At 36.1% G+C, this 9,514-nt stretch overlaps 1 pseudogene; it reads left to right on the top strand.

The window, feature by feature from the left end:
• Positions 1-354: 354 nt before the first annotated feature.
• LOC132692189 (heat shock cognate 71 kDa protein pseudogene) lies at positions 355-2,606 on the top strand (annotated as a pseudogene).
• Positions 2,607-9,514: the final 6,908 nt, after the last annotated feature.

The raw sequence follows: 9,514 nt of genomic DNA, 5'->3' as shown, positions 1-9,514 counted from the left end.
AATCAGTAGCAGAAAAGTGTCTAGAAAGATCCCACAATATTGGAAAATGAAACAACCCAATTCTAAATTTCTAAAGGAAATTATAAAGGAAATTGTGGAGTATTTTGAATTGAATAAAGATAAAAGCACAACATATAAGACTTGGGACATCTAAAGCAGTTGTTAAGAGAAAAATGTATAGCATTAAATGTCTGTATTGAAAAAGAAGAAAATTCACAAATAATGACCTCAGTTTTTACCGTAAGAAACTAGAAAATAAGAGCAAAGTAAGCCTAAGGAAGGAAATAATGAAAAGAACAGAAATTGGTGAAATAGGAAACAGAGAGATATAAAGAAAGTCAATAAAATTAAAAGCTGTTTCTCATTCAATGCGGTGTTAGCTCTCCAGGTAGCTGTTTCTTTGGCAAGTGGGGCCGGGCCCATACTGAAGCAACTATGTCTAAGGGACCTGCAGTTGGCATTGATCTTGGCACCACCTACTCCTGTGTGGGTGTTTTCTAGCACAGGAAAGTGGAAATAATTGCCAACGATCAGGGAAACCGAACCACCCCAAGTTATGTCGCCTTTACTGACACCGAACGATTGATCGGTGATGCTGCAAAGAATCAAGTTGCAATGAACCCCACCAACACAGTTTTTGATGCCAAACACCTGATTGGACGTAGATTCGACGATGCTGTGGTCCAATCTGATATGAAGCATTGGCCCTTCATGGTGGTGAATGATGCTGGCAGGCCCAAGATCCAAGTAGAATACAAGGGAGAGACCAAGTTTCTATCCAGAGGAGGTATCTTCTATGGTTTTGACAAAGATGAAGGAAATCGCAGAGGCTTACCTTGGGAAGCCTGTTACCAATGCTGTAGTCACAGTACCTGCCTATTTTAATGATTCTCAGCATCAGGCTACCAAAGATGCTGGAACTATTGCTGGTCTTAATGTACTTGGAATCATCAATGAGCCAAACGCTGCTGCTATCGCTTAGGGCTTAGACAAAAAGGTTGGAGCCAAAAGGAATGTGCTGATCTTTGACTTGGGAGGTGGCACTTCTGATGTGTCAATCCTCACTATTGAATACGGTATCTTGGAGGTCAAATCTACTGCTGGAGACACCCACTTAGGTGGAGAAGACTTTGACAACCGAATGGTATTTTATTTTTTTGCGGAGTTCAAGCGCAAACACAAGAAGGACATCAGCGAGAACAAGAGGGCGGTCCGTCGCCTCCGTACCGCTTGCGAGCGCGCCAAGCGTACATTTTCTTCCAGCACCCAGGCCAATATTGAGATTGATTCTCTATACGAAGGAATCGACTTCTATACCTCTATTACTCGTGCCCGGTTTGAAGAATTAAACGCTGACCTGTTCCGTGGCACCCTGGACCCTGTAGAGAAAGCCCTTCGGGATGCCAAGCTAGACAAGTCTCAGATCCACGATATTGTCTTGGTGGGTGGCTCTACACGTATCCCCAAGATTCAGAAACTTCTACAAGACTTTTTCAATGGGAAGGAACTGAATAAGAGCATCAACCCTGCTGAGACTGTCGCTTATGGTGCAGCTGTGCAGGCAGCCATCCTTTCTGGAGACAAATCTGAAAATGTTCAGGATTTGCTGCTGTTGGATGTCACTCCCCTTTCTCTTGGCATTGAAACCGCTGGTGGAGTCATGACTGTTCTCATCAAGCTCAATACTACCATTCCTACCAAACAGACCCAAACCTTCACTACCTACTCTGACAACCAGCCTGGTGTGCTCATTCAGGTTTATGAAGGTGAGCGTGCCATGACCAAGGATAACAACCTACTGGGCAAGTTTGAACTCACAGGCATACCTCCTGCCCCCCATGGTGTTCCTCAGATAGAAGTCACCTTTGATATTGATGCTAATGGCATTCCCAATGTCTCTGCTGTGGATAAGAGCACAGGAAAAGAGAACAAGATCACCATCACAAACGACAAAGGTTGCTTGAGCAAGGAAGACATTGAGCACATGGTCCAGGAAGCTGAGAAGTACAAAGCTGAAGATGAGAAGCAGCGAGACAAGGTGTCCTCCAAGAATTCCCTTGAATCTTACGCATTCAACATGAAAGCAACTGTCGAAGATGAAAAGCTTCAGGGTAAAATCAACGATGAGTACAAACAGAAGATTCTGGACAAGTGTAATGAGATCATCAACTGGCTGGATAAGAACCAGACTGCAGAAAAAGAAGAATTCGAACATCAGCAGAAAGAGCTGGAGAAGGTCTGCAATCCCATCATCACGAAGCTGTACCAGAGTGCAGAAGGCATGCCTGGAGGAATGCCTGGAGGCTTCCCTGGTGGTGGAGCTCCCCCCTCTGGTGGTGCCTCCTCTGGGCCCACCATTGAAGAGGTTGATTAAGCCAACCTGAGAATAGGTCTAGCATTGTTCCACACAAAACATTTGAAGGACCCAAATTTGTAGCAAATTCCATGGCAGTGAAGTTGAGCTGCTATAGTTAATAAATTGGGCATTCTTGATACTTGAATATGGAATATGTGCACAAGGAAAGGAAATACAACATTGCACTTTGTAAGCACTGTATTGTTAAGTGGAAAATGCAATGTCTTAAATAAAACTGTATTTAAAATTGGCACCATAAAAAAAATTAAAAGCTGTTTCCTTGAAGAGATAAATAAAATTGTTAAGCTACTAGCTAGAATGATAAGAAAAATAGAGAAGACAAATTACAAACATTTGAAGTGAAATAAACACTATCACTACAGACCTCACAAACCTTAAAAGGAAAACAAGCTAATGTGTGAACAACTTTATGCCAATTAATTTGATAATTTGAGTGAATGGAAATATTCCTTGAAATACCCAAACTACCAAAGTTCACTCCAGGAAAGATAGGTCAAGTAATCCTGTATCTATTAAGGAAACTGAATTAGTATCTAAAAACTTTCTTCCCACAAGGAAAACTCCAGGCTTAGATGGCTTCACTTGTGAATTCAACCAAACATTTCAGGAAGAAATATACCAATTCTATTTGAATGCTTATGAAAAATAGAAAAGAACACTTCCCAACTCATTTTATGAGACCAGCATTATTGTGATTCCAATACTAGACAAAACATTTCAAGAAAAGACAACTTAAGACCAAAATATCATGTAAACATAGATGTAAATATCTTCAGCAAAACATTAGCTAATCAAATTTAGTAATATAAACAAAGGATAATACATTATAACCTAGTTGGATTATCCCAGGAATGTAGGCTTGGTTCAGGCTCAATAATTAATCAGTGTAACTCACCATATCAATAGACTAAAAAGGAAAATACATATGATCTTTTCACCAGATGCAGAAAAAATGACATTTAAACATCCATGAATGATAAAAATTTCCAGCAAACTAGGAATGCAAGGGAACTTTCTTAACCTGAAAAGTAGAGTCTATTAAATACTTAGAGCTATTATCATATCTAATGATGAAAGAGTAAGTAGTTTCTTGCTAAGGTCAAGAACCAGGCAAGGATATCCGCTCTAATCCATTTCTATTAACTAGCAAGTTCTAGACAGTGAAATAAGTCAAGAAAAAGAAATAATAGTAATGCAGACTGTCAACAGACATTCTTTGTCTTTATTCATAAATAACATGATCACTTAACCTAGAAAATCCCAATGAATTTACACAAAAAAACACAAAAACAAAAACAAAAAACAAAAAAACGTAGTAATGCCAGTAAGTGAATTTAGCAAAATTGCAGGATATAAGATCAATATATAAAAATAAACTACATTTCTTATATATTAAAAGCAAACAATTGGAAATTGAAATAAAAAACATGCCATTTATCAAAGCAACAAAACCATGAAATACTTAGGGATAAATCTAAATGTATTTAATTTTCCCCTTTCATTTTCTAGCCTCAGTCCTATTCCCTCTCCTCCAAAGACACAAGTATTAGCGCGTACAATATATGCCCTTCCAATACAGTCTCCTGATACTTATTTAGAAATGTGTGTATCCTTGACAAAATAAACAGTGATCTTTGTGTATATATACGATTTTTTATTGTAATTAGTATACTGTTGTGTCCTAACCACCCAATCCTGGCATTTCATGATCTGAGCTAGAATAAAACAGTGAGTTCTGACAATTCAAAATTTACAAAAACCACAAAAGAGGACATAATCCCAGAAGGTTTAAGAAATAACTGAGAATTGTTACATTAGAAGAAATGTACATATGTTATTTTGTTTCTAATATACCCTGGAAGGTATTTGTTTTATATTGAGCTATTTTGAAAAATTATTACTTTTAGTATTGTATGAGAAGTGACTGATATACAATTTTGGCAACCTCCCCACCCCCTTTTAAAGTGAGAGCCTAACTTGGAGATAGTGTAGAAATAATTCAGAAACATTCCTATTATATATTTAGCAGGAGCTGCCACCTGGTGGCAAAAAATAAAATAACAAATCATCTGTCTTTTTTTTCTTTTAAAATGAAGAATTCATTATCAGTACTGGCTCCTTCTTTCTTCCTCTGATTTACTGGTCTTTCCTGCTTTTCCTTTGTTGCTGGTTTTCTTTAATTCCCAATTCTTTCACTTGTGCTTTTGAACAACATCATCCTCTTCACCTCCCTTAATCTATCTTCTAGTACTCCAATTTAAGATTTAACAATTTTATTTTATATTATTTAGAATGTAAATAGCCCTAAGTTTTGTGACATGTAAAACATTATTTATCTTAGATTTTAGTCTCTAAAGATTAGGAATATGCTTATTTAACTTGTTTTTTCTTTCATCTGTTAATTATTTTTTAAGTCTTAGTTTTAGCTTCAAAAAGTATTTGAGTGAATTCAACATAAAATCATGAACTTTTATCATTAATGGCTATGTTTTGCTGAGATTTAATTGCCATCATTAATTCTTCCTCAAAGTTTCTTTGTAGTTGAGGCTTTTTTTTTTTTTTTTAATGTCTATAATTGGATCATAGTTAACTGGGAATCAGTGTGAGGCTCCCTTGACTGGATTAAATATTCTAGTTTCAGTTGCTTTTATTTATTCTTGAAAGGGAATTTCTTGGGGCGCCTGGGTGGCTCGGTCGGTTAAGTGTCGGACTTCGGCTCAGGTCATGATCTCATGGTCCGTGAGTTCGAGCCCCGCGTTGGGCTCTGTGCTGACTGCTCAGAGCCTGGAGCCTGTTTCGGATTCTGTGTCTCCCTCTCTCTCTGCCCCTCCCCTGTTCACGCTCTGTCTCTCTCTGTCTCAAAAATAAATGTTAAAAAACAATTAAAACAAAAAAAAGAAAGGGAATATCTTAATTTTCAAAAAGGATAGCAACATTTGTTTAGGACATAAGAGAATTGTATTTTTAAATATTTAAAGTGTTGGCAGTATGAATTAGTCACTTTATGCTACACTGGATAAAAAATTAAACCCCACATTTTAGTGGCTTAACACAATAAATGATTATTTTTCACTTACAACATGGTCCAATAGCAATTGAGACATCTTCCTTCTGGTAGATCCACCACCTGGAACCTCTACTATTCAAGGGTGCCACAGGAGGCAAAAAGAGGGCTAGAAAAAGGCAACTCAGCCTTATCTGTCTTAACATGGATGCGACATTCATCAGTTCTACTTACATTTTATTGTTGAGAACTTGTTATATGATGCCACCCAAACTGTAAGCAAGGCTCTGAAATATGCAGAAGCATAGGCATAATTTGATGAGAATTAATAGTCTCTGTCTCATTGCTTTTATTGTTAATCTTTGATTTTTTCTTTCAGAAAATCGTGATATATGAAATAGAGGAAAAAATTTCCAAACAAAAGAATTAGAGTCCTATTATAGAACTTCCAAAATCAGTCAAGTGAAATTTGGAACCAAATTAATGTATACATGAGGTTTGTTTTTAATGCGTTAACTATACTCATGCTGATCAATTGATTTTAAAGGCCTTATGGAAATTTAAAATTATGACCACAAATTCTCTGCCATTCCTCTTTTCTAAAGGTGAAGACTAATTCGTCTCTCTGAGTGTGGGCTGGACTCACTTCTTATTAACAAAATATGGTGGAAATGATGATATGTGACTTTCAAGACTAGATCATAAAAAGCATCGTGGCTTCTTCCTTGCTCTCTCTCTTGGGTCACGGGCTCTGGGGGAAGCCAGTTGACAGGTTTTGAGGATGCATTAAACAGCTCTATGTGCAGTGAGGAATTGAGGATTCCTGCCAATAGCCATATAGGTGAGCTATTGTGGAAGCGGATCTTCTAGTCTCAGTTAAGCCTTTGGATGACTGTAGCTCCAACAATTTATGGGAGCTTCTGAACCAAAGTCACCCAGGTAAGCTGCCCTGAAATTCCAAACCCACAAAACCTGTGAGATAATAGGTGTTTTTGTTTTAAGTCACTATGATTTGGGGTAATATGTTAGGCAGCAGTAAATAGCTAATTCAGCATGATGAGATAAAGTCTACTTTATTGGCTTATTAAAAATTTCCTAATGGAATGCTAAGTAAGAATGTTTTAATTAACACTTTAACACTTTCAGGTAAAACTTTGAGTACTCCATATGTATAGGTGAGGAAGAGGGAAATGGGAGTTGAGAACTGTTATTCAGCAATTTTATTGTCCTCTTACAATGTTATATTAACAAATAACCACATAACTCAGGAGAAAAACCAAGAGAATTTACATGTTTTCATTGAAATATGTCAATAATACATAGAAATTGAATAACTACAGTATACTCTCAACATTAGAAAAGGATTCTAATTTTAAAACCACTCATAATAATGTTTAGTTTATGTTAATGAAAACACAGATTGCATAATCTTTCTGTATAATATAGAAGGAAATGTTTCGATAATATTAGAAGTCAGACTTTGGTCATATTCCTATATACTGTCAAACACTTGCTGTAATAAGTCCAGTCTGATATTTGAGACCATATTGTCAGTTTTCTCTGTGTGGTAGTTCAACCTTGGTGATAAGAATTGTAAAAATAACCAAAACCACTATGCTGTTACAGTGAAAGTTTGTGGGGAAAAAAACAAATTTGCTTTTATTTTTTGTCATAGTACCTTTCTTTTAGTGGTAAGTTTCAAGGCAAACTTTTAGCATATCCCTGAAGAGATTGTAAATATGGTCTGCACTGCATTAGTTTAAATATACTATTTATTTATTTATTTATTTATTTATTTATTTATTTATTTAATGTTTATTTATTTTTGAGACAGAGAGAGACAGAGCATGAGTGGGGGAGGGGTAGCGAGAGAGAGGGAGACACAGAATCCGAAGTAGGCTCCAGGCTCTGAGCTGTCAGCACAGAGCCGGACATGGGGCTTGAACCCACGAGCTGTAAGATCATGACCTGAGCCCGAGTCAGATGCTTAACCAAGTAAGCCACCCAGGTGCCCCATAAATATGCTATTTATTCAGTAATAATATCATCATGGTCTCCCAAAGAATTAACCCTCTTGATTCTTCTGCCATTGGGTCAATAAACTTAGGTTGATAACCAGGTTGATACCCTGACCTTTGGCATGCAGCTTATAATGAATTTTTTTTTAATTTTTTTTTTTAACGTTTATTTATTTTTGAGACAGAGAGAGACAGAGCATGAACGGGGGAGGGGCAGAGAGAGAGGGAGACATAGAATCAGAAGCAGGCTCCAGGCTCTGAGCCATCAGCCCAGAGCCCCACACGGGGCTCGAACTCACGGACCGTGAGATCGTGACCTGAGCTGAAGTCAGACGCCCAACCGACTGAGCCACCCAGGCGCCCCAGCTTATAATGAAATTTTATAAAATCATTGAGATATAATTCACATACCATAAAACTCACTCCTTAAAATGTACAATTCAGTAGTTAGCATATTCAAAAGATTGTGTAACCATTACTGTCAGTTGTTTTAATTCTAGAACATTTTCATCACCTCTAAAAGAAACTCAGTATTCATTAGTGGTTACTCCCAATTCTCTCCTCCCCTCAGCCCCTGGCAAACACTAATCCACTTTCTATCGCTGGACATTTCATATAAATGTTATTATACAATAATATGTGGTCCTCTGTATTTGGCTCATTTTACTTAAAGCATAATGTTTTCAAGGTTCATTCATGTTGTAGCATTTATTAGTACTTCATTCCTTTTTTTTTGGCTAAATAATATTCCATTGTATGGATATATATTTTGTTAAGTGATTCATCACCTGATGGATATTTGGGTTGTTTCCAGTTTTTGATTGCTATAATACTGCTGTGAACATTCATGTACAAGATTTTTGTGAATATATTTTCATTTCTCTTGGGTATATATGTGGGTCATATGGAAATTCTACGTTTAACTTTTTGAGAAACTACTAAACTGTTTTCCAAAGCAGCTACACAATTTTACATTCCCATCAACAATGTATGAGGGTTCCAATTTCTCTGCATCCTTGCCAAAATGTGTTATTGTCTATTACTGATTATAGTCATCCTTGTGAGTGTGAACTAGTATCTTGTGGGTTTTCATTTTTATTTTCTAACAACTAATGGTGTTGAGTATCATTTCAGGTACTTATTGTCCATTTGTATATTTTCTTTGGAGAAATGTCATAATAAAATTTTTTTTTAAAACTTTCTCATGCCACCTATTAATCCAAGGCATTACTAGGTATAGGTATAAAAGTTTTACATATATTTTATGTATGAAATTGTAATTTGTAAATTACTCTATGTTAGCTGCATCTGCTTCTTTAGGACCAGTCTTGAGTAGGTGACATATAAAAATTAGCCATGTTAAAGTGTGTTTGGAGTGCTGTTTATCCAAATTTGTACTTCCCAGACTCCTAAATATGAAGGGGGAGGGACCACTTAATTCAAGAATCTGTAACAATACCTGATAGGGTCCTCAAGGTGTGGAATTAATGGTGAAAACAAAAAAGGTTAGTTGAAAATGAATACTGTTTAATGAGAACTATATTTAGTTTTCTATATTGTTGACTTAAGTGAGGTTATGTGCAACAACTGGTAATACCATACAGTGTGAATATTGATATAACTATTTAATTATATTGATTCATTGGTTATTCACCATGCTTTTAGAAAAAATTAAAAATAGATATTTTTCAATTATAAATTAAATAGACATTTACTGTAGAAAAATTTAAAACTATAAAATACAAAAGAGAAAAGAAAAACAACCAGTATTAACATATTGGTATGAATCCTTTTAGATGTGATATGCATGCATTTAAAAATTGTTTGCTTTGTTTTTTTAAACTAGTTAATGCATATGCATAGAACAAAATAAAAAGCTTCAAAATGGTACACAGTGAAATGTTAAGACTCTTTTCTCTGTGTCCCAGTTTTTCTACCCAGAAGAAACTTCTATTATCAGTGTTTGGTATAATCTTCCAGAGATATTACACAAACGTCCAAAACACACACACACACACACACACACAGACACACACACACACGTGTTCCTTTTCTGGTCCAATAAAGTTTCTTTTTCATTTTCCTTGTTCCACTTTTATCGACCTTATTCTTTGC

The sequence above is a fragment of the Panthera onca genome, chromosome B1 (assembly GCF_046562875.1).
Source record: "Panthera onca isolate mPanOnc1 chromosome B1, mPanOnc1 haplotype 2, whole genome shotgun sequence".
Taxonomy (NCBI): Eukaryota; Metazoa; Chordata; class Mammalia; order Carnivora; family Felidae; genus Panthera; species Panthera onca.
The sequence above is the reverse complement of the archived record's forward strand: the minus strand, read 5'-3'. Positions and strand labels throughout refer to the sequence as shown.